Source organism: Acomys minous (assembly GCF_964271855.1).
Source record: "Acomys minous genome assembly, contig: scaffold_24, whole genome shotgun sequence".
Taxonomy (NCBI): domain Eukaryota; kingdom Metazoa; phylum Chordata; class Mammalia; order Rodentia; family Muridae; genus Acomys; species Acomys minous.
The window spans coordinates 673,056-698,523 of NW_028182181.1; positions in this window are offsets into that span (position 1 = coordinate 673,056).

Below are 25,468 nucleotides of genomic sequence, written 5' to 3' on the forward strand. Positions count from 1 at the left end.
TAGCGCGCGTGTAGCCCCGGACATCTAAGGGCATCACAGACTTATTATTGCTCAATCTCTGGTGGCTGAACGCCACTTGTCCCTCTAAGAAGTTGGGGGACGCCGACTGCTTGGGGGTTGCGTAACTAGTTAGCATGCCAGAGTCTCGTTTGTTATCAGAATTAACCAGAAAAATCGCTCCACCAACTAAGAACGGCCATGCACCACCACCCATGGAATCAAGAAAGAGCTATCAATCTGTCAATCCTGTCCATGTCCGGGCCGGGTAAGGTTTCCTGTGTTGAGTCAAATTAAGCCACAGGCTCCACTCCTGGTGGTGCCCTTCCATCAATTCCATTAAGTTTCAGCTTTGCAACCATACACCCACTGGAACCCAAAGAACTTGGTTTCCGGGAAGCTGCCCGGCAGGTCATGGGAAGACCATTTCATTTTGCGTAATGTTCTCTTTGGTTTAAATGCTGAGGCGCTGTCACGCAGAAAAGAGTGTAATTTATGAGAACAACACAACATCATCCGGGCGCAGTGGTGCTCTGTGGATGATACCATCGCAAGGGCAATATTGGCCCAATCCCTCCAGTACTGGCACCGGCCATAGAGAGGGGGGCGAGGCTCTCCCGCTCCACTGGGCAGGTGTAAGAACCAAGTTTTGGGGTTTTGTTCTGTTTTGTTTCTGTCTCCCACTACCACCACCCCCACACACTCGGCCCAGAGACAGGGTTTCTCTGTGTAGCGTTGGCTGCCCAGTCTGGGGCTCCTTTTGTAGACCAGGCTGGCCTTAAACTCACAGCTATCTGCCTGCCTCTGCCTCCAGAGTGCTGGGATTAAAGGCCTGCACCACCATGCCATGCCTGGCTTTGTTTTTGGTTTTGTTTTCCTTTGCCTTTAACCCCAGCACTTGGGAGACAGAGGTGAGAGAATCACTTGCACTTGCATGTCCAAGACAGGCAAGGCTACATGAGAAACCTTGTCTGGAAACAAACAAGCAAGCAAGCAAGCAAGCAAGCAAACAAAAAACAATTTCTTTAACCCAAGAAAAGTTCTAGTTCCAAACTTGGTCAGTATACACAGCGATTTTCAAGACAGAGAGGAATATAGAGAGAGACTCTGTCTCCAAAATAATTTAAACACTGTGTAAGTAGATAAGTAAGTAAGTAAATACATCGATGATAGATTGATCGATAGATAGATAGATAGATAGATAGATAGATAGATAGATAGATAGGATTAAGGGTGTGTGCCACCATGCCTGGCTAAATATTTAATTTTTTACTCAAATATTTTAAAAGATTATACTAGTCATTTATTTAGTGTATTCTCCGTACTATACTAATACATAAATACACAGATGTTAAATACATACACACATACACCCATAGATACATAGATAGATATAGAGAGAGATACAGAGGTAGAAAGATAATACACACAGAGACAGACAAATGGAGGCCAATCCTCATAGTTCCCTCATTTGATCACCACAGAGTCAGGCAGCCTGGTCTAGGGAGTGCCAGCGACCTTCTAATGTTTATTAGTCATCATTCAGTACTTAATCTATTTATTAGCAATGCAGTAGTGACTCTATAACCAGCACAGAAAATGTGATTCTATATCCAGCACAAGAAGGTGGGGGGGAGAAAGAGAGAGAGATCTTGACTAAAAGAAATAACTGGCCGGGCGTGGTAGCACACACCTTTAATCCTAGCACTCGGGAGGCAGAGGCAGGTGGATCGCTGTGAGTTCGAGGCCAGCCTGGTCTACAAAGCGAATCCAGGACAGCCAAGGCTACACAGAGAGACCCTGCCTCAAAAAAAAATCCAAAAATAAATAAATGAATAAATAAATAAATAAATAAATAAATAAATGGGAAAAAATGGAACCAAAATCGAGAAAAAGGAAAGCATTTTCTCTGTACGTAAGCAATTCTAAGTTGTTATACCATGCCTTCTATGTACTTTGGGTTAAACTTTGTGTTCCTATGAAAAGTGTCCGTTTTCAAAGAATAGCCAAATGGCTCTTATGTGTGGTGCCTGATTTTCAAACTTTTCAAAAAGCACGGCCTGCCTGCCTGCCTTCCTTGAATTCCCAGCACAAACAGGCAAAAAGATAAAGAAAGAGACATATGAAGCCGGGCGTGGAGGCGCATACCTTTAATCCCAGCAGTCAAGAGGCAGAGGCAGGGGGATCACTGTGAGTTCGAGGCCAGCCTGGTCTATAAAGTGAGTCCAGGACAGCCAAGGCTACACAGAGAAACCTTGTCTCGAAAAACCAAAAAAAAAAAGAGAGAGAGAGACATGTGGTTAGAGAGACCCTAAGACAGAGGAGCCATGAATAGAGAAACGGATCATTTTATTTTCAGTAATTACAACAGAAAACACAAATAGAATTGACTGGTGTGGAACTTTTCCTGTGTCTCAGGAAGACTTATTTAGTTAGTTTTGGGTTCTTTGAGAGCTAGTTTCTTTGTCTAGCCTTGACACACAAGCGCGCACACACACACACACACACACACACACACACAAATGGGGGGGCAAGCATGAAGGGCAAAGGAGAGAGAGAGAGAGAGAGAGAGAGAGAGAGAGAGAGAGAGAGAGAGAGAGAGAGAAACCCTATGTAAAATAACGTGTCTGTCTGGAGTTCACGGTGTAAAGAAGGTGAGATATCCATAGGGACTTATGAATATCTGTGGGAGTCAGAGGGAGACAGACAGACTGTGAATTCAGGTGGCTAGTCTGGCCTAAATAGTGAATTCATAGACAATAAAGGCTACATAAAGAGATTGACCCTGTCTGTGAAAATCCAAACAAACAGCAAACAAATGAGTGTTTTCCTGTGAAACATGAAAATGCCCGACTTTCATATCAGCCAGCCATGAAGGCTGCTCGACCTCCACTTCCAAGGAGAAGTAGGGTGTAACTGGAAGATAATTAAGAGATAAGCAATCAAGCAGGAGCCTCACCCATCCTTTCTGACACAAGGTCAAAGGGTAACCTTCAACTTTTGCTTTTTTTCCTTTGAAAGGAATAGGCCTTGTTCTGGCCTGTAAGTCTGTGTGTGTGTGTGTGTGTGTGTGTGTGTGTGTGTGTGTGTGTGTGTGTATGTGTGTCTTTTTCCCCAAAAACAGGGTTTCTCTGTGTAGCCTTGGCTGTCTTGTCCTGGACTCTCTCTGTCGACCGGGCCCACCTCAAAATTATAAAGATCCCCCTGCCTCTGCTTCCTGATTACTGGCATTAAAGGCCTGCACCACCATGCCTAGCTTTGTTTCTGTTCCCCCAACCACCACTGCTCACATAAAAGTCCATCCATATGAGTCTGGTGTCTGAGAGTGGTCAGTGAGTGGCCACTCTTGAACACATAACCAAAACAAAACAAAACCAAATTACCAAACGGGAAAGGCAAAAGCAGGCCAAACTCTGTTTCCAGGCCAGACTGGTCTACAGCAAATGTTCAAAGACAGCCATGCCCATCACAAACAAGCCTGTCTGGTTTGGATGGTTGGTTGGGTGTTTTTGTTTTTGTTTTTGTTTTTGTTTTGAGGCAGGTTTTCTCTGTGTAGCCTTGGCTATCTTGGACTGACTTTGTAAACCAGGCTGGGCTCGATCTAACAGAGATCTACCTGCATCTGCTTCCAGAGTGCTGGGATTGAATGCCTGTGTGTTTTTAATTCCCTGTTACTTTATTGTCCATTCAATTTGATTTTATGAGGTAGCGCTCTCTCTCTCTCTCTCTCTCTCTCTCTCTCTCTCTCTCTCTCTCTCTCTCTCTGTGTGTGTGTGTGTGTGTGTGTGTGTGTGTGTGTGTGTGTATAGGACCATGTGTGGTCTGATACTGTCATCCTTTATGATTACTCATACAAACTATGATTGAACATTAGACTCTGATGAGTGGTTAACCCAAACCCTAACCAGGCCAACCCCTGAGGCCATACAAAGTGAAAGTAGAATAAACAGAGAGCTGTGAAAACAGGGGAAACCTTTCTTCTCTAACAGGGAGGCCCAAGTGAAAGAGAGCGAAAGTGACCTCCTGACAAATCAGTTAGTGGAAAATCAGTAAGGGAAGGCAGCATCAGGAAGGGAGGATCCTTTTGAAAACACTTCACCGCTTGGGGTCCCTCCTTTGTTGTGTCTGCTGTTGCCACCAATGCTGTTCCTGTCCAGCCCCAACTTCTGGTCTCAGACTAAATACAGAGTTAGAGCAAATTAAAGCACCAGTCCAATGGTGCTAGAGATGATATTCTCTTTCCAGCTGCTGGGTGCTGACATGACAGGCATGCATGGATTAAGTGCATGTAGTACTAAGAGGATGGAGCCCATGGCTTTGTAAGCACCCTTGGCCATAGCTTCCCCTTCCCCTTCCCCTCTGCACCCCAACTTAGGTAAAGGCGGTGGAACAACCATCCATGAGGCTTGCCCCCACAGGGCAGTTCCAGAGAAATCAGACAGCCTCACGCAGACATACTTGCATTCAAAATTGAAATAGAAAGGACAGAAAAACAAACCAAAACAACAACAACAACAACAAACCGATGCACATAAAAACAATAAAGAAAATAAGGAGAAATGAAATATGGATTTACAGAGAAAGAAAAAGGAAAAAAAAGCCAAAGTAAAAATACAAAAACCATATGATTAGGTATCAGGGAGACCTTCCCTAAGACAGGCAGAGCAGCAATGAATTGATCATTTTAATTTTCATGTTATTAGTTGTAATTAACCCCAGCACTCAGTAGGCAGAGGCAAAAGAGGCAAGCAGATCTTTGTCTACAACAGAGAAGCCCTGTCTCAAACAGAAGGAAACAAAAAACACTAAACAACAACAACAATAGACACACAGATAAAGAAATCATTTAAAGGGAAGACATGAAATATGGATTTACAGAGAAAGAGAGAGAGAGAGAGAGAGAGAGAGAGAGAGAGAGAGAGAGAGAGAGAGAGGTAAAAGTAAAAAAACAGAACAGTAGCAACAACAACAACAAAAGCCAAAACCTTAGGTTCAGGGAGACCCTAAGGCAGAGCAGCAAGGAACTGATCACTTTATTTTTCATTACATTAGTTGTAATTAAAACCTGAAATAAGACTACCACACCTCTAATGCCAGCACTTGGGAGGCAAAACTAAGAGGATCGCTGTGAGTTGGAGGGCAGCCTGGTCTCCAAAGCAAGTCCAGGACAGCCAAGGCTACATGAGAAACCCTGTCAGGAAACAAACAAGCTAACAAACAACTACAATTTCTTTAACCCCAAGAAAAGGTCTAGCTCCAACCTAGTATGCACAACGATTTCCGAGACAGACAGGAATACATAGAGAGACACTGTCTCCAAAATAACTTAGGAGATAAGTAAGTAAGCAAGCAAGCAAGCAAGCAAATACATAGGTGATATATAGATACATGATTACAGACACACAGACAGACAAATGGAGACCAATCCTCATAGTTCCCTCATTTGATCACGGCAGAGTCAGGCAGCCTGTTCTACGTAGTGTTGGCTAGAATGTTTATTAACAATTAGTACGACTTCTATTTATTAGTAATGCAGTGGCTCATGCCTTTCTTTAATTCCAGCACTCAGGAAGCAGAGGCAGGTGGACTGCTGTGAACTCAAGGCCAGGCTGTTCTACAAAGTGATTCCAGGACAGCCAAGGCTACACAGAGAAACCCTGTCTCCAAAAACCAAAACCAAAAAAGAAAAAAGAGAAAAAAGAAAAAAGAAACAACCGAAGAGACATTAAATAAAAAAATAAAAATAAATAAATAAATAAATAAAATTACAAACATTGTTCATGTGTGACAAAACAGGGGCCACACATGCCCAGAAGAAAGAAAGAAGGAAAAAAAGAAAAAGGGAAAGAAGGAAGGAAGGAAGGAAGGAAGGAAGGAAGGAATGAGGGAAGGAAGGGTGAAAAAAATTAAATATCTCAGACTGTGTGCACAAAAATACATGGGTTGTGGGCATGGGGGGGCAGTGTTGAGTGGGTGGGGAGGGGGGAGAACGCAGCTCATTAGACAGGCCCTCATTGTCCTGCCTCTGTGTTCCATGAACACTCAAATCTCTTACAACTCAGTGAATCGCAAAAAGAAAAAGAAAAAAGAAAGAGGAAAGGAAAGGAAAAAATTCCCGACTATACATTGATGCAACCACTCACTACCTTATGATTTGTCTGATTCTTCAAGATTCTTCTGTGGTGAACTGATGTGAGATCACTCACCTGTATGCTTATGTGTACCCTGGTCTGACTTAGAAGTCAGAGATCTGCCTTCACAGTGCATGGATTAAAGCAATGAACTACCAGGGCCAATTTGATTTCATTTTTTGGGTGTTTTTGGGTTGTTTTTTTTTTTTTTTTTTTGGTTTTTTGAGACAGGGTTTCTCTGTGTAGCCTTGGCTGTCCAGGACTCGCTTTGTAGACCAGGCTGGCCTGGAGCTCACAGCGATCCGCCTGCCTTTGCCTCCCGAGTGCTGGGATTAAAGGCGTGTGCAACTGATGCTCAGCCAAACAAATAAAGGTGGGTGTGTGTGCCCACACAAGCAAGACCACACTCAGCCTCCTTTCATTTCTTTACCTTCCATTGATCTAAGTCTGAGTTTCTAGTGTTCAGTGTGTGGCTAATCTTGAACCCATAATGCTGTCACTTTATTATATGTTTAGTTTAAAGTCAAATTCTCTGACGGTGATCACCAAAATGAAGCCACCTTCTGGAGGGCAGATATCACGGTGGCTTACCTCACCAATATGGAAGCAGTCCTGGGACATACTTTTCAAGGTCGTTTACTCTGGAGGACCAAAACTTAAACCCAATTTGCATGTGTGGAATTCTGAGGAAGTTCTCCTAATCTACACAGTACCCTCGCTGTGTGAAAAGAAAATCAACCAAACTGTTTAACTCCCCGTCTTTTAAAAAAATTGTTTATTAATTAATAAAAATTTTAGAAGGAAACCGGGCCTGATGTCGCATGCCTTTAATCCCAGCACTCGGGAGGCAGAGGCAGGCGGATCACTGTGTGTTCAAGGCCAGCCTAGTCTACAAAGTGAGTCCAGGATGGCCAAGGCTAACACAGAGAAACCTTGTCTCGAAAAAAAATGTACATATTAGAAGGAGGAGAAGGAAGAGGAGGAGGAGGAGGAAAGGAAGGAAGGAAGGAAAGAGCCAGGCCTGGTGGCAGCAACGCACTGAATATTTAAATTTTTCATGGCATTAGTCATAAGAAAAAAAATAAAATAAAGCAGATATAATTAATTGTCCTGGCATGCACCACCAGGCCCTGCTTCCTTTAATTTCATTTATTTATTTACTTATTTATATTGGTTTTTTGAGACAGGGTTTCTCTGGGTAGCCTTGGGTGTCCTGGAACTCTGTTTTTAGACCAGGCTGGTCTCAAACTCACAGAGATCCACCTACCCCTGCCTCCCAAGTGCTGGGATGAATGGCGTGTGCCACCATGCTGGTCCTTTCAGCTCTTTATCTCCAAGAAAGTTTCTAGGTAGTCCTGGGAGTTCCAACCTTAGTCCATCTACACATCAGTTTCAAAGACAGCCAGAGGGGGGCAGAGAGAGAGAGAGAGAGAGAGAGAGAGAGAGAGAGAGAGAGAGAGTCTATCTCCACAAACCTTAGATAAGTAAGATACACAGACAGAAAGACAAATGGAGGCCAAGCATCATAGTTTCCTCATGTAATCACAGCAGAGACAGGTGGACTTCTGTGTTTGGTTTTTCCAAGTACATATTTAAGTCTTTATTCAGCTATCTATCAAGGGTAAACTGGTCCTTTATTTAGTGTAGTCTCCGTACCCCACGTGGAACCATTGAAATCCCTAACTAGATGAGGCCTGCCTCCAGCTCACAGAGTTTCACCTGCCTCTGCCTTCAGAGCTATGGGATTCAAGGCCTATAGGACCACACAGAGCTGGCTTCTTTAAGTTCTGGTTTCAGAACTTAACCCCAATGTGCATGTACAGAATTATAGGGAAGCCTCTTCTGATCTACACAGTTCCCTCGCTCCATGAAAAGACAAACCACATAAAGGCTTAACTCGCTCTCTGAAAACAAAAAAAAAAAATTAAGAGCTGGATGGAGAGGTGGCTCAGAGGTTAAGAGCACTGACTGCCCCTCCAGAGGTCCTGAGTTGCGTTCCCAGCGAGCACAAGGCGGCTCACGGCCATCTATAATTTGATCTAACGTCCTCCTCTGGCGTGCAGGCATAAACGCAGGCAGATAAAGCACTGTACACATAATAATGAATAAATATTTTAAATTGAAAATAAACTTTTAAATTAACCATAATGACAGGGGGGAAAAACTAGTTCAGAATCTTTCAGTAGCCAGGAGGTGGTGGCACATGCCTTTCTTTAATCCCAGCACTTTGGAGGCAGAGACAGGTGGATTGTTGTGAGTTTGAGGCCAGCCTTGTCTACACAGCGGGTCCAGGACAGCCAAGGTTCCATAAAGAAACGCAGTCCTCAGGAATCAAAACCAAAACCAAACCAAAAAAAAGAAAAAAATTTAGTCCGAGGAGCTACACCATACCTCTGAGACGGTTCCTTTCATTTTATTTACCTTTATTTCATTTCATCATTTTTTTTATTTCTTTTTTTGGGGGGGGGCAAGGGATTCGTTTTTCACGTTAGCGTTTCTCTGTGTAGCCTCTACTGTCCTGGAGTTACTTGCTTTTTTAGACCAGGCTGCCCTAAAATTCACGGCAATCCGACTGCCTCTGTCTCCCGAGTGCTGGGATTATTGTCATGCGCCACCACCGCCCGGCCTTATTTTAATTTTTTTCTGTGCATCATTCGGTATGAATGTGTCAGATCCCTTCTAGTGGTGTTACAGACAGTTGTGAGCTGCCCTGTGGGTGTTGGGAATCCAACCCAGGTCCTTTGGAAGAGCTGACAGTGCTCCTCACCACTGATCCATCTCTCTAGTCCCATTTGTTTTGTCTTCATGCTCTCTTTCTTTGAATTCTGAGGCACTGCCACACAGGGGGGAAAACATTTCTGAAGTGATCTTCTCTGTTCTCTGTGTTTACCATCCCTCTAGATGGCAGGGACTTAAATCCAATTCACACGTGGTGGGGGGCTGTGTGGCAGAGCAGAGGGTCGGGGGCACGGTAGGCCAGGGGACCGTGGCGGAGGAGGGCCAATGCAGGTGCGCCGGGGGCGGGAGGGGGATTGTGAGGAGCCTCTCACCCCAGACCTTGAAAGTACTCTTTAAATTAAAAGTGTAAAAAAAAACCAACATTACTACTAACACACATTTGTTTTGGAATATAATTTTTGGCAGAAAGAAATGTGTGGGTTCGCATACAAGCCCAAACATAAACAAGAGACTGGAGAGACCAAAGGCAGAGCAGCCGATGCCTGTTCTTTTCGTTCAGGGTACTATTTATGTGAAATGGGTTGGAGTCCTTCCTAGTCCCCTCTACAATGACCTAGAAGTTTGACTGTCTTAAGCTGAAATCAGGAAGCAGTCCATTTCTGGAAGAGGAAAGAAAAGGTTGCTATGAGTTCAAGGTCCAGCCTGGTCTACAAAGTGAGTCCAGGATGGCCAATGCTACACAGAGAAACCATGTATCGAAAAACAAAAAAATACAAACGGACAAACATAAAAAAATCTTAAAAGAATCCCAGACACATCTGCCGTGTATGGTATGGTGGTGCACGCGTTTAATCCCACCACTTGGGAGGCAAAGACATGTGGATCGCTGTAAAATTGTCTCGAAAAGCCAAAAAAGAAAAAAAAAAGAATCTGACATCTAAACTTTAACCAATCATTACCTAGTTTACATCCTACAGGTGCACATCTACCCAAGGAACACACCAAATTTCCACTGAGTCCTATCTTGCTGTCGTAAAAATGAGACCACAGGAGCAACACCAGACCTCCCCCTCAGCTGGGTTGTTTCATTTTGTTTTTCTCTCTTTCTGTTCTCTTTGAGTTCTGCATTAGGTGTGCAGTGTTCTGCCTGCATCTCCACCTGCGGGCCAGGAGAGGGCACCAGGTCTCCTCATAAATGGTTGTGAGCCACCACGTGGCTGCTGGGAACTGAAGGCTCTACCCTCCCAAGAGCAGCCAGTGCTCTTCAACCCTGACACATTTTTATTTTTGTTATTTTTATTTTTTATGTTTGTGGTTTTTCGAGACAGGGTTTCTCTGTGCAACATCTCTGGCTGTCCTGGAACTCATGGAGATCCACCGGCCTCTGCCTCCCAAGCGCCGGGAGGGGACTCGGTGTGGCGGGAGAGGGGCGGCGGCCACGGGAAAGGGACCGAGGCCCCTTTCTTCTCCACCACCCTGCCCGCCGTCCATGACACACGTCTGACGGGTTCTCGAGAGAAAGAGCGAGAAGATCGACCGGGAGGAGCGAGGAGGTGGAGGCGCGGCGAAGCGGGAACACGAGCCGGCGACCTCGCTTTGGCGAGTGCCCTGGGTCCCAGGGCACGCAACATGGCGCGGCTACGGGGCCGACACTCGCTGCCTCTCCCTGACCCCACCCCCCGGGGAGGGCTCACATTGGCGAACGGATGGACCGCGGCGTCCCAAGGGACCGTCGCCAGAGCAAGCCAACCCCTGGGCAGAGGAAAGACGGAGAAGGCAGCGTGGCCGGTCCAGGGCGCAGAGACCGAAGGAGCAGCCACGGCACGGGGTCGGCCAACCTTGTGGGCTCGGGCGGCGCGACGACGCTCCCAGATGGGGAAGGGGTGCGCGGGTCGGGAACCCGGACCTGGGGAACGGCGTGGCCCCGTGAGATGATGGGCAGACATGGAGGCAGAAGATGAAGGAGAACGAGGAGGGCCGAGTTCCAGACCCTGATGACTTCAAGGGTACGACGACCCCGCCTAGAGAGGCAGAACCTGGACCGAGACCCCTCCGTCACCGCCTAAGCGTGACCGCTCGCGCCACCACACGGCCATCAACACAGACCCTGGGGACACGGTAAGACCGTCACCGACCCGCCTTCCTCGCCCACCACTGCGCCTCTCAAAGCGTTGCGGCCTTTCTTCAAGCTCTCCTCTGCACGGAGGCCGGGAGGCGGCGACAGCGGCCCGCCGACAACCACCCCACATGTCTGAACTTCGGGGGATGGAGGGCCTGGAGTCAAGAACCCTGCGAACAAACCACCAGCCGCGTGAACCCACCCCTCGGAGATGGACATCGAAGGGGTGTGGCGATTGATCTTCAAGGGACGCTCAGACAGGCATAGCCCCGGGAGGAACCCGGGGACACAAGAGAGTTCGATGTGTCGATGATCAATGTGTCCTGCGATTCACATTAATTCTCGAAGCTAGCTGCGTTCTTCATCGACGCACGAGCCGAGTGATACACTGCTAAGAGTCCTACGAGTTTTTCGTCGGGCGTGTGGGAGAGACGGGAGTCCCTCACTCACATCACACGTGCTGGTGTCGGCACAGTGCCCGGCCCCCCACACTGGGAGAGAGGGCTCGCCTTGGGCTGGCCAGCAAGAGCAAAACAGATGGAACACGAACTCCGGGGGATGGGTCGGTTGGACCGAATGGGAAAAGAACCACACACACACACAGTGACACGGGACCCGCCCAGCGAACACAGCCGAGACGCCCAAGACATGGGAAGCTGGGACGGCAAGCTGGACACAGCTGCGCGTGCCCCACGGATGCCCAAAGGGGAGGGTCCCACCCCAACCCTCAACCACGGCCTCGGGAGTGGCCCTGGAAGGAGGAAAGTGGGGGAGAGTCTGAGAGAGCCGTGGGAGGGAGAGAGGGAACTCACACACCTCCAGGCTGACTCCCTACGGGCCCACCGTCCCCCCTGACCCTGGGGGCTGAGAGGCGAACTCCCCAGGGGTCTTTAAACCTGCGTGCCGGAACGCGAGAGTCAGGTACCCGGAAAGGTTCGGGGAGGACACACGAGGTCAGAAAAGCCGGGAGGGGATGGATGCCGGACACACTGAGGCCATCGCCGACCGCAGGCAACACGCTTCGGGCTTGGTAAAGTCGTAGCCGTGGCATAGGCGGCCGAGATGAGGCGCGACAGCGCACCCCACCACAACCACGACATAGACTCGCACCACCGCTAAGGGAGGAGACGAGCCGGACGGGAAAGAGGGGCGGCCCGCGGGACGCGGCATTCACCTAGCTTGGGGGGTGGGCCATCCCGGGGAAGAAGCGGAAGGAGCGAAGAGAAGGGAGAGGATTGCGAGAGAGGGATGAGAATGGCAAGAGCTGCCCAACCCACAACAGACAGCAATGTGCCCCGCCTCCTCACCATCCTCTACCTCTTTCCTCTTCCCTCCTTCTTTCAACCCAGAGGACCGAATGACCGAGACCGACTGCATGGGGCAGCAGGCGATGCGACCCGGGACACGCGCCTCCCGGTGGGGAGGAACAAAGACGGACGGACGGACGGACGGAAGGACGGACGGACGGACGGACGTGGCCAGCCTACCGGCGCCTCTCCTTAATGATCCTTCCGCAGGTTCAGCTATGGAAACCTTGTTACGCCTTTTACTTCCTCTAGATAGTCAAGTTTGACCATCTTCTCAGCGCTCCAGCATGGCCATCAGCCGACTCCAGCAGGGCTGATCCGAGGGCCTCACTAAACCATCCAATCGGTAGTAGCGACGGGCAGTGTGTACAAAGGGCAGCGACTTAATCAACGCAAGCTTATGACCTGATCTTACTGGGAATTCCTCGTTCCTGGGGAATAATTGCAATACCGGATCCCCATCACCAATGGGGTTAAACGGTTACCCTTGCCTGACAGCTTAGGGTAGGCACACGCTGAGCCAGTGTAGCCTGCCTGCAGCCCCTGACATCTAAGGGCATCACAGACCTGTCATTGCTCAATCTCCGGTGGCTGAACGCCACTTGTCCTCTAAGAAGTTGGGGGACGGGACGCCGACCGCTCGGGGGACGCGTAACTAGTTAGCATGCCAGAGTCTCGTTTGTTATAAGAATTAACCAGACAAATCGCTCCACCAACTAAGAACGGCCAAGCACCACAACCCAGGGAATCAAGAAAGAGCTATCAATCTGTCAATCCTGTCCGTATCCAGGCAGGGTAAGGTTTCCCGTGTTGAGTCAAATTAAACCGCAGGCTCCACTACTGGTGGTGCCCTTCCGTCAATTCCTTTAAGTCTCAGCTTTGCAACCATACTCCCCCCCCCCGGAATCCAAAGACTTTGGTTTCCTGGAAGCTGCCCAGCAGGTCATGGGAATACCATTTCATTTTGCATAATGCTCTCTTTGGTTTAAATGCTGAGGCGCTGTCACACAGAAAAGAGTGTAATTTATGAGAACAACACACCATCATCCGGGCCCAGTGGTGCTCGCTGGATGATACCATCACAAGGGCAATATTGACCCAATCCCTCCAGTACTGGCACCGGCCATGGAGGAGGTGGGCGGTGCTCTCCCTCTCCACTGGGCAGGTGTAACAACCAAGTTTTGGGGTTTTGTTTTGTTTTGTTTCTGTCTCCCACTACCACCACCCCCACCCCCTCTGCCTAGAGACAGGGTTTCTCTGTGTTGCATTGGCTGTCCAGCCCAGGGCTCCCTTTGTAGACCAGGCTGGCCTTAAACACACAGCGATCTGCCTGCCTCTGCCTCCAGAGTGCTGGGATTAAAGGCCTGCACCACCATGCCATGCCTGGCTTTGTTTTTGGTTTTGTTTTCCTTTGCTTTAATCCCAGCACTTGGGAGATAGAGGCAAGAGAATCACCTGTACTTGCTTGTCCAGGGCAGGCAAGGCTACATGAGAAACCTTGTCTGGAAACAAACAAGCAAGCAAGCAAGCAAGCAAGCAAACAAAAAACTACAATTTCTTTAACCCAAGAAAAGTTCTAGTTCGAAACTAAGTCAGTATATACAGCAATTTTCAAGACAGACAGGAATATAGAGAGAAACTCTGTCTCCAAAATAATGTAAACACTGTGTAAGTAGATAAGTAAGTAAGTAAATACATCGATGATAGATAGATAGATAGATAGATAGATAGATAGATAGATAGATAGAATTAAAGGTGTGTGCCACCATGCCTGGCTAAATATTTAATTCTTTACTCAACTATTTTAAAAGATTAAACGAGTTCTTTATTTAGTGTATTCTCCGTACTATACTAATACATAAATACATAGATGTTAGATACATACACACATACACCCATAGATACATAGATAGATAGAGAGAGAGATACAGAGATAGAAAGATAATACACACACAGACAGACAAATGGGTACCAATCCTCATAGTTCCCTCATTTGATCACCACAGAGTAAGGCAGCCTGGTCTAGGTAGTGCCAGCTACCTTCTAATGTTTATTAGTCATCAGTCAGTACTGAATCAATTTATTAGCAATGCAGCAGTGACTCTATAACCAGCCCAGAAAATCAATGTGATTGTATACACAGCACGAGAGGGTGGGAGGAGAGAGAGAGAGAGATCTTGACTAAAAGAAATAGCTGGCCGGGCGTGTTAGCACACACCTTTAATCCTAGCATTCGGGAGGCAGAGGCAGGCGGATCACTGTGAGTTCGAGGCCAGCCTGGTCTACAAAGCGAATCCAGGACAGCCAAGGCTACACAGAGAGACCCTGTCTCAAAAAAATTCCAAAAATAAAATAAAATAAATAAATAAATAAATAAATAAATAAATAAATGGGAAGAAATGGAACCAAAATCCAGGAAAAGGAAAGTATTTTCTCTGTACGTAAGCAATTCTAAGTTGTTATACCATTCCTTCTATGTACTTTGGGTTAAACTTTGTGTTCCTAAGAAAAGTGTCCGTTTTCAAAGAATAGCCAAATGGCTCTTATGTGTGGTGCCTGATTTTCAAACTTTTCAAAAAGCACGACCTGCCTACCTGCCTTCCTTGAATTCCCAGCACCCCGGAGGTAGAGGCAGACAGATCACTGCAAGTTCGAGGCCAGCCGGTCAGCCAGCCAGCCTGCCTGCCTGCCTGTCTGTTTGTCTGTCTGTCTGTCTGTGTCAAACTATACCAAAGGAAACAAAGTAGCAGGGCCTGCCATGCATCTGGGCCATAGGAGGACAATGAAGTCTCACTCGGTTGTATATAGACCATGATGAGTTTGGGGATAGGAAACTATGATTGGAAGGCATGGTAGGAAATTAAAAATCGATTAAATTGAGAGCCCTGCCCCTCCACAAACCTAATCAAACAAACACTCAGTCAGTCTTGAAACCCTCAGTTAGCGAGTGTCTAAGCCAACTGTACACTTTCATCCATCGGGAGTGTGCTTGGTTAAAAGAAACTGAGAAAAGAAAAAGAAAAACAAAGATGGGCGGGGGCTGGAGAGAGACGGCTCAGTGGTTAAGAGCACTGTCTGCTCAATTCCCAGCTCCCACATGGCAGCTCCCACCTGTCTGTCTTTAACTCCAGGTCTAAGGTTATCTGACACTTTCATGCCTGCCTTGTTCTCAGAAGTCGGAAGCAATTTTGGAGGTGCATCACAGTACAGGATCACCTCCAAGAAAGCCCACATGGCTAATGAGCTCCTTGAACAAGATGGCCCTCGGCATGCCTGGCAGTTGTGCGCAGCCGAGCCAAAGAGTTTCTCATTCATGAAATAAAATAAAATACAAAAACCAAACCCTAGCCCTGAAATGATGATGTGGCTGGTGTGCCTGAAACAAAAATATAGGTATGTGACCCAACAGGAACAGGAACAGGAACAGGTCTCTCTCAACACCAGGAGGACTTAACCTATCTTGGTCTCCACTGGTAAAGTTCCATCCCACCCCCCCCTCGTAATCAAAATGAGAGCTATAAATGGGGCAGCTCTCTCCACACATCTTGTGCCTTAAGACAGTGGAAAGTCTAGCCAGCACTCAGTCTGGAGGCAGAGGCAGGTAGATCTCCATGAGCCTGGTCTACAGAGTGACTTCCAGGAGCTGTCACACAGAGGAAACCTCTGTCTTGAACCCTCCCACCCCCCACCCCTCCTAAAAGGGTGGAAAAATCACTTTTCTTCAGGAAGAAGTGGACACTAACCAGTCTGCAAAGAGGTGTGTGTGTGTGTTTGAGGGGTGGGGTGGGTGTTCCTCTTTACTTATGAAAGAAACAGTGAGTCAAGCAAAGCCTTCCTTTGATTTTTATCCTCACATTGTGGGATTACATTGCAAGAGGAAGACTAGAGGAGTCAGAGGTGGTTCTTTCTAAGTAAACATTAAAGACCATATCTTCAACTGGAGCGAGTGAGGGTTTGTTGTTGTTGTTATTGTTGTTGTTGTTGTTGTTGTTCTTGTTTTCCTTTTCTTGGGGGGGGGCGAGTTCTAAAACATTCCCTCTGAAAGCAAACTGAACTCATGCACCAGGAGAATCATGTCTCAGCAGTTAAGAGTACCGGGTGTTCTGACACACGCCTCGTGAGTACCAGTAGTCCACAGATGCACGCACAGCCAGACAAGCTGAGAAACAAATAAATACCTGGAAACTAATTCTTTATCCATTTATTCACATTATTTTATTGAGTCAGGGTTAGTGAAAGAGGGCTGGGAGGTAGGGAGAGTACCAGCTATGGGTCAGGAGGGGAGGGTTGTCTTCTTATGCTGTGAGGATGAAGTTTCATATGTCGGTCCAGATGGGCTGGCTATTTTCTCCAAGAAGAATCTTCCTTCTGGCCTCTCCCTCCTACATGGAGGTAAGAAAGCAAGCAGAGAAAACAGCTGTCAAGTTGGGACCCATAAAGCAAGTGTCCATTCCACAAATGCGGACAGGAAGGGGAGAGAGAGAGAGAGAGAGAGAGAGAGAGAGAGAGAGAGAGAGAGAGAGAGAGAGAGAGTTGGGAGACGGGGAGAGACCTGCATCTAACACACAATGTTTTAGGTAACACAATGCTCCCCAATGTCTCCTCCCTGTTTCTCTTCCCCACCTCCAGCAAATGACATCACCTCCCCGACTACACACACACACACAGAAAGGGGGGGGAGCGCACATCTGCGATCAAACCTGGAACAAAACAGAATACTATGGTAGTCTGCTATTTCTGGAGCAAACACTGGACCTCTCTTCAAGGTGATCTGGTGTCTTCTTCTGGCCTGCAGATAAACATAGAGAAATGAATGAATGAGTGAATGAATGAATGAATAAGTAAATAAATAAAATAGCTCCTGGAGGAGGTAGATAAAGATTTTGGTGCCCTCTTCTGTCAACCAGGTGCAGATAGATAGATAGACAGATAAATAGAAAGAAAGAAAGAAAGAAAGAAAGAAAGAAAGAAAGAAAGGTCGATCTTCACAGACTGAGTAATTAATCAAATATTTATTAATAAATGGCTCCAGGAGGAGGAGGAGGAGGAGGTGGAGGAGGAGGAGGAGAAAGATATCTGGTACACTCTTCTGGCCTGCCCGTATATATATCTGCAGATAGACAAGCATAGGATAGATAGATAGATAGATAGACAGATAGATAGATAGATAAACAAATAGATAGCTTGATAAATAGATAAACAAATAGACAGATAAATAAATAAATGGATAGAAAGTTAGGCAAATGAATGAATAAAAAACACACAAATAAACAAGTAAATAAATAAACAAGTAAGTAAGTAAATAAATAAATAAATAAATAAATGGCCCGCCCGTCCCCCTCCCCACAGTGGCATGGGAAAACAAACAAACAAACCAAACTTCATCAAACTTCCGTGGTTAGGCAGAAGGGAAAACTGGTCGACTTCCATAGTTTTAGGTTAGGACACGCATCCCTTGAAAGGGACAACTGGTCGACCTCCATGGTTATAGGACTCGCATCAGTTGTGTATACAGATATATATATATATATATATATATATATATATATATATATATATATATATATATAATATTATTTAAAAAAAAAGAGTCCAGAAGGGACATCTGGTTGACCTAAGGTGTCCCAAATGAGAGCGGGCGACTCCCCGCGTGGGACTACTGGTCTATCCGGTCTCTGGGGAGAAGGGCGGGGTGATCCCCAACCTCCAGGTGGGTCGGGGCACAAGCGAGGCAAAACGGATAAAGTCTACCCCGCCCCCCCAGTGGTCACACCGCTGTCACCGCCTTTGCCTCACACCCCAGTTTGGCCAGGGTCGGAGCGGGGGCGGGCGGGAAAAGGCGACTGCGGCGAAGCAGGCAGGGGGTGCTTTCTCCTGGAGATGCCAATGGGAAAAACGGGAAACCGTCGTTCCGGAGACAGGGAGAGTGAGAGAGCGGCAGACGGGCTGACAAGACAAACCATTGTGTCGAGAGATGACTTTCAATAGATAACAGCGAGGAAGCTGCTCTGCAACATAGAAACCCCAACCCAGAAGCAGGTCGTCTATGATTGGTTTAGCGCCAGGTTCCACAGGAACTTGCGCTGACGTGACGGGCAAGAGGGTGGCCCCCTTTCTGGCTGCGCCCCGTTTCCTGGGACCAATGGCTCTCCACACCAGACCCCGGTACCGACACAAGGCGGGGAAGCCCACCGGCCGGCCGGCAGCGACAACCCCTTGAGAGGGCACACGCGCAAAGGTGACGATGATGGACCGCCGGCTGGGACGGAAGGGGACCTGGCTATCTGGGGCCAACCGAGGCTCCTTCAGCGATGCGGTATCGTTCTGCCTGGGCGGGATTCTAACTTAGAGGCGTTCAGTCATAATCCCACAGAAGGGGGAAAGAGGGTAAGAGTCTGAGAGAGCCACAGGAGGGAGAGAAGGACCTCACACCCACAGGCCACTCCCTAAAGGCCCCGCAGACCCCCCCATCTCGGGGGCAGAGAGGTGACCTCCCCAGGGGTCTTTAAACCTGCGTGCCTGAACGCGACAGCCAGGTACCCGGAAACGATCGGGGAGGACACGCCAGGTCAGAGAGTCCGGGAGGGGACAGATCCTGGACCCATCGCGGCCATCGCCAATCACACTTGACACGCTCCGGGCGCAGTAAAGCCAGAGTCGAGGCATAGGCGGCCGAGATGTGACGTGACAGCGCCCCCCACCACAACCATGACATTGACTCGCACCACCGCCATGGGTGGAGACAAGCGGGACGAAAAAGAGGGGCAGCCCGCGGGTGGCGGCAGGAAGAGAGCAGGCAGGGTCGGTCACCCCGGGGAAGAAGCAGAAAGAGCAAAGAGACAGGAGAGGAGCAAGAGGGACGGGAACAGCAAGGGCTGCCGCCCCACAACAGATGGCAATGCAACCCGCCTCCTCACCATCCTCTTTCCTCTTCCCTCCTTCTTTCAAAACCCAGAGGACCTACCGACCAACCGCACACACGGCAGCAGGTGATGCGACCTGGGACACTTGCCTAATGGCAAGGAGTGACAAAGACAGACAGACTGACAGACACGGCCTGCCGAACTGTGCCTCTCGTTAATGATCCTTCCCGAGGTTCACCTACAGAAACCTTGTTATGACTTTTACTTCCTCTAGGTAGTCAAGTTCGACCGTCTTCTCAGGGCTACGCCAGGGCCATAAGCCGACCCTGGCGGGGCCGATCCAAGGGCCTCACTAAATCATCCAATCGGTAGTAGCGACAGGCGGTGTGTACAAAGGGCAGGGACTTAATCAACGCAAGCTTATGACCCGCACTTACTGGGAATTCCTCGTTCATGGGGAATAATTGCAATCCCCGATCACCATCAGGAATGGGGTTCAACGGGTTACCCGCGCCTGCCGGTGTAGGGTAGGCACACGCTGAGCCAGTCAGTGTAGCTTGCGTGCAGCCCCGGACATCTAAGGGCATCACAGACCTGTCATTGCTCAATCTTGGGTGGCTGAATGCCACTTGTCCCTCTAAGAAGTTGGGGGACGCCGACCGCTCGGGGGTCGCGTAACTAGTTAGCATGCCAGAGTCTCGTTCGTTATCGGAATTAACCAGACAAATCGCTCCACCAACTAAGAACGGCCATGCACCACCACCCACAGAATCGAGAAAGAGATATCAATCTGTCAATCCTGTCCGTGTCCGGGCCGGATGAGGTTTCCTGTGTTGAGTCAAATTAAACGCAGGCTCCACTCCTGGTGGTGCCCTTCCATCAATTCCTTTAAGTTTCAGCTTTGCAACCATACTCCTTCCGGAACCCAAAGACTTTGGTTTCCTGTAAGCTGCCTGCCAGGTCATGGGAATACCGCCGCCACATCGCCAGTCGGCATAATTTATGGTCGGAATTACGAAGGTATCTGATCGTCTTCGAACCTCTGACTTTCGTTCTTGATTAATGAAAACATTCTTGGCAAATGCTTTCGCTCTGGTCCTTCTTGCGCCAGTCCAAGAATTTCAACTCTAACAGTGCAATATGAATATCCCCGGCCATCCCTCTTATTCATGGCCTCAGTTCTGACGTTTGGAAGAGCAGCCAGTGCTTTTAACCACTCCTGAGGCATTTTTTACTTTTATTTCGATTCATTTTATTTCTTTTTGTGGTTTTTCGAGACAGGGTTTCTCTGTGTAACAGCTCTGACTGCCCTGGAGCTCATGCCTGCCTCTGCCTCCCAAGTTCTGAGACAACACGAATGCATGTGCCACCACCGGGCAGCTCCATTTCATTTTGCATAATGCTCTCTTTGGTTTAAATGCTGAGGCGCTGTCACACAGAAAAGAGTGTAATTTATGAGAACAACACACCGTCATCCGGGCGCTGTGATGCTCCCGGGATGATACCATGAGAAGGGCAATATTGGCCCCGCCACCACAGTACTGGCACCCGACATGGAGGAGGTGGGCAGGGCTCTCCCTCTCCACCAGGCAGGTGTGACAGTTAAGTTTTGGTGTTTTGTTTTGCTTTGTTTCTGTCTCCCACTACCACCACCCCCACACCCTCCGCCCAGAGACAGGGTTTCTCTGTGTAGCGTTGGCTATCCAGTCCTCGGCTCACTTTGTAGACCAGGCTGGCCTTAAAGTCACAGCGATATGCCTGCCTCTGCCTCCTGAGTGCTGAGATTAAAGGCCTGCACCACCATGACATGCCTAGCTTTGTTTTTGGGTTTGTTTTTCTTTGCCTTTAATCCCAGCAGTTGGGAGACAGAGGCAAGAGAATCACTTGCACTTGCAAGTCCAGGAAAGGCAAGGCTACATGAGAAACCTTGTCTGGGAACAAACAAACAAGCAAGCAAGCAAGCAAGCAAGCAAACAAAAAACTACAATTTCTTTAACCCAAGAAAAGTTCTAGATCCAAACTAGGTCAGTATACACAGCGAATTTCAAGACAGACAGGATTACATAGAAAGACTCTGTCTCCAAAATAATTTAAACACTGTGTAAGTAGATAAGTAAGTAAGTAAATACATCGATAATAGATAGATACATAGATAGATAGATACATAGATAGATAGATAGATAGATAGATAGATAGATAGGATTAAAGGTGTGTGCCACCATGCCTGGCTAAATATTTAATTCTTTACTCAACTATTTTAAAAGATTAAACTAGTTCTTTGTTTAGTGTATTCTCCATACAAAACTAATACGTAAATACATAGATGTTAGATACATACATACACACATAGATAGATAGATAGATAGGTAAATAGATAGATAATAGACATAAAGACAGACAAATGGATACCAATTCTCATAGTTCCTTCATTTGATCACAGCAGTGTCAGGCAGCCTGGACTAGGTAGTGCCAGCTAACTTCTAATGTATATTTGTCATCTGTCAGTACTGAATCTTTTTATTAGCAATGCAGCAGTGTCTCTATAACCAGCCCAGAAAATCAATGTGATTCTATACCCACCAGGAGAAGGTGGCGGGCGGGGAGGGGGAGAGAATTGTTTGAGGAGGCTCTCTTTCCTGATATAGAAAGTATACCCACCCTTTCAATAAAAAAGAGAAGAAGAAAAATATAAAATAAATAACCAACCAACAAACAAACAAACAACAACAACAACAGCAACAAAAAGACCACTACAAGCAGTAAATTGTTTTGGAATATAATTTAAATGGGAAAGAAATGTGTGGATTCACATACAGGCTGAAACATGAACAGGAGACCAACAAGAACAAAAGACAGAGCAGCCAATGCCTGTTCTTATCGTTCAGGGTACTATTTATGTGAAATGGTTTGGTGTCCTTCCTAGTCCCCTCTAGCATGACCTAGAAGTGACTGACTTAAGGTGACATCAGGAAGCAGTCCATTTCTAGAAGAGGAAAGAAATGGGTGCTGGGAGTGAGATAGGTAGGAAGGAAAGAAGGAAGAAGGGGGTCTCAAACCAATCTCAGCACGTCAGAGGCAGTGGTCATAGCTAGAGACTGTGAATGATCAACCAGCTGAGGATTAATTATTAACACCCATGCATGCTCGTTCTTGCGTGCGCAAGCACACACACACACACACACACACACACACAAACACACGATGACACAAGAAAAGCTCCAATGAGTGCAGTTACAAAGAGAGAATTGGTTGTTTTGTTATTTATCTTTAAAGATGTGTGTGTATTCGCATGCACGCTAGGGTGTATATAAGTCTTAGAAGAATCACATATGTACACGTTAACAAACCATTTCTAGTTTAGATCCTCCAGGTCCCCATCTACCCATGGAACACGCCAGATTTCCATTGAGCCCTATTTTGCTCTCTTAAAAATGAGACCACAGGAGGCACACCAGACCTCCCTCTCTGCTGGGGCCTTTCATTTTGTTTTTCTCTCTTTCTGTTTTAGATTGATTTCTGGATTAAGTGTGGAGTGTTCTGCTTGCCTCTTAGGACATTTGGAAGAGCAGCCAGTGTTTTAACCCCTCCTGAGGCATTTTTTAATTATACTTCGTTTTATTTTATTTCTTTTTGTGGTTTTCAAGACAGGGTTTCTCTGTGTAACAGCTCTGACTGCCCTGGAGCTCATGCCTGCCTCTGCCTCCCATGTTCTGAGACAACAGGCATGCATGCGCCAACACCACCCGGCTCCATTGCATTTTGCGTAATGCTCTCTTTGGTTTAAATGCTGAGGCGCTGTCACACAGAAAAGAGTGTAATTTATAAGAACAACACACCATCATCCAGGTGCTGTGGTGCTCGCTGGATGATACCATCACAAGGGCAATATTGGCCCTGCCACTCCAGTACTGGCACCTGCCATGGAGGAGGTGGGCGGTGCTCTCCCTCTCCACCTGGCGGGTGTGACAGCCAAGTTTTTGTGTTTGGTTTTGTTTCTGTCTCCCACTACCACATTCCCCACACCATCCACCCAGAGACAGGGATTCTCCGTGTAGCGTTGGCTATACAGTCCTGGGCTCCCTTTGTAGACCAGGCTGGCCTCATAATCACAGCGATCTGCCTGCCTCTGCCTCCTGAGTGCTGCAATTAAAGTCATGCACCACAATGCCATGCCTGGCTTAGTTTTTGTTTTTGTTTTCCTTTGCCTTTAATCCCAGCAGTTGGGAGACAGAGGGGAGAGAATCACTTGCACTTGAAAGTCCAGGACAGGGAAGGCTACACGGGAAACCTTGTCTGGAAACAAACAAGCAAGCAAGCAAGAAAAAACTACAATTTCTTTAACACAAGAAAAGTTCTAGTTCCAAACTAGGTCAGTATACACAGCGATTTTCAAGACAGACAGGAATACATAGAGAGATTCTGTCTCCAAAATAGTTTAAACACTGTGTAAGTAGATAAGTAAGTAAGTATCATCTATCGATGATAGATAGATAGATAGATAGATAGATAGATAGATAGATAAAAAGACAGATAGAATTAAAGGCATGTGCCACCATGCCTGGCTAAATATATAATTCTTTACTCAACTATTAAAAAGGAGTGTTCTGCTTGCCTCTCAGGACTTTTGGAAGAGCAGCCAGTGCTTTTAACCCCTCCTGAGGCATTTTTTCTTTTATTTCGTTTCTTTTTATTTCTTTTTGTGGCTTTTCGAGACAGGGTTTCTTTGTGCAACAGCTATGGCTGTCCTGGAACTCACGGGGACCCAGCGGCCTCTGCCTCCCAAGCGCCGGGAGTAAAGGCGGGCGTGATGTCGCATGCCTTTAATCCCAGCACTCAGGAGGCAGCGGCAGATGGATCGCTGTGAGTTCAAGGCCAGCCTGGTCTACAAAGTGAGTCCAGGAAGGCCAAGGCTAAAACAGAGAAACCTTGGCTCGAAAAAATATATATATTAGAAGGAGAAGAAGGAAGAGGAGGAGGAGGAGGAAAGGAAGGAAGAAAGGAAAGAGCCAGGCCTGGTGGCAGCAATGCACTGAATATTTAAATTTTTCATGGCATTAGTCATAAGAAAAAAAATAAAACAAAGCAGATATAATTAATTGTCCTGGCATGCACCACCAGGCCCTGCTTCCTTTAATTTCATTTATTTATTTACTTATTTATATTGGTTTTTTGAGACAGGGTTTCTCTGGGTAGCCTTGGGTGTCCTGGAACTCTGTTTTTAGACCAGGCTGGTCTCAAACTCACAGAGATCCACCTACCCCTGCCTCCCAAGTGCTGGGATGAATGGTGTGTGCCACCATGCTGGTCCTTTCAGCTCTTTATCTCCAAGAAAGTTTCTAGGTAGTCCTGGGAGTTCCAACCTTAGGTCATCTACACATCAGTTTCAAAGACAGCCAGAGGGGGGCAGAGAGAGAGAGAGAGAGAGAGAGAGAGAGAGAGAGAGAGAGAGAGAGAGAGAGTCTATCTCCACAAACCTTAGATAAGTAAGATACACAGACAGAAAGACAAATGGAGGCCAAGCATCATAGTTTCCTCATGTAATCACAGCAGAGACAGGTGGACTTCTGTGTTTGGTTTTTCCAAGTACATATTTAAGTCTTTATTCAGCTATCTATCAAGGGTAAACTGGTCCTTTATTTAGTGTAGTCTCCGTACCCCACGTGGAACCATTGAAATCCCTAACTAGATGAGGCCTGCCTCCAGCTCACAGAGTTTCACCTGCCTCTGCCTTCAGAGCTATGGGATTCAAGGCCTACAGGACCACACCGAGCTGGCTTCTTTAAGTTCTGGTTTCAGAACTTAACCCCAATGTGCATGTACAGAATTATAGGGAAGCCTCTTCTGATCTACACAGTTCCCTCGCTGCTCCATGAAAAGACAAACCACATAAAGGCTTAACTCGCTCTCTGAAAACGAAAAACAAAAATTAAGAGCTGGATGGAGAGGTGGCTCAGAGGTTAAGAGCACTGACTGCCCCTCCAGAGGTCCTGAGTTGCGTTCCCAGCGAGCACATGGTGGCTCACAGCCATCTATAATTTGATCTAACGTCCTCCTCTGGCGTGCAGGCATAAACGCAGGCAGATGGAGCACTGTACACATAATAATGAATAAATATTTTAAATTGAAAATAAACTTTTAAATTAACCATAATGACAGGGGGAAAAAAACTAGTTCAGAATCTTTCAGTAGCCAGGCGGTGGTGGCACATGCTTTTCTTTCATCCCAGCACTCGGGAGGCAGAGACAGGTGGGTTGTTGTGAGTTTGAGGCCAGCCTCGTTTACACAGCGGGTCCAGGACAGCTAAGGTTCCATAAAGAAACGCTGTCTTCTGGAACCAAAACCAAAACCAAACCAAAAGAAACAAAAAAAAAA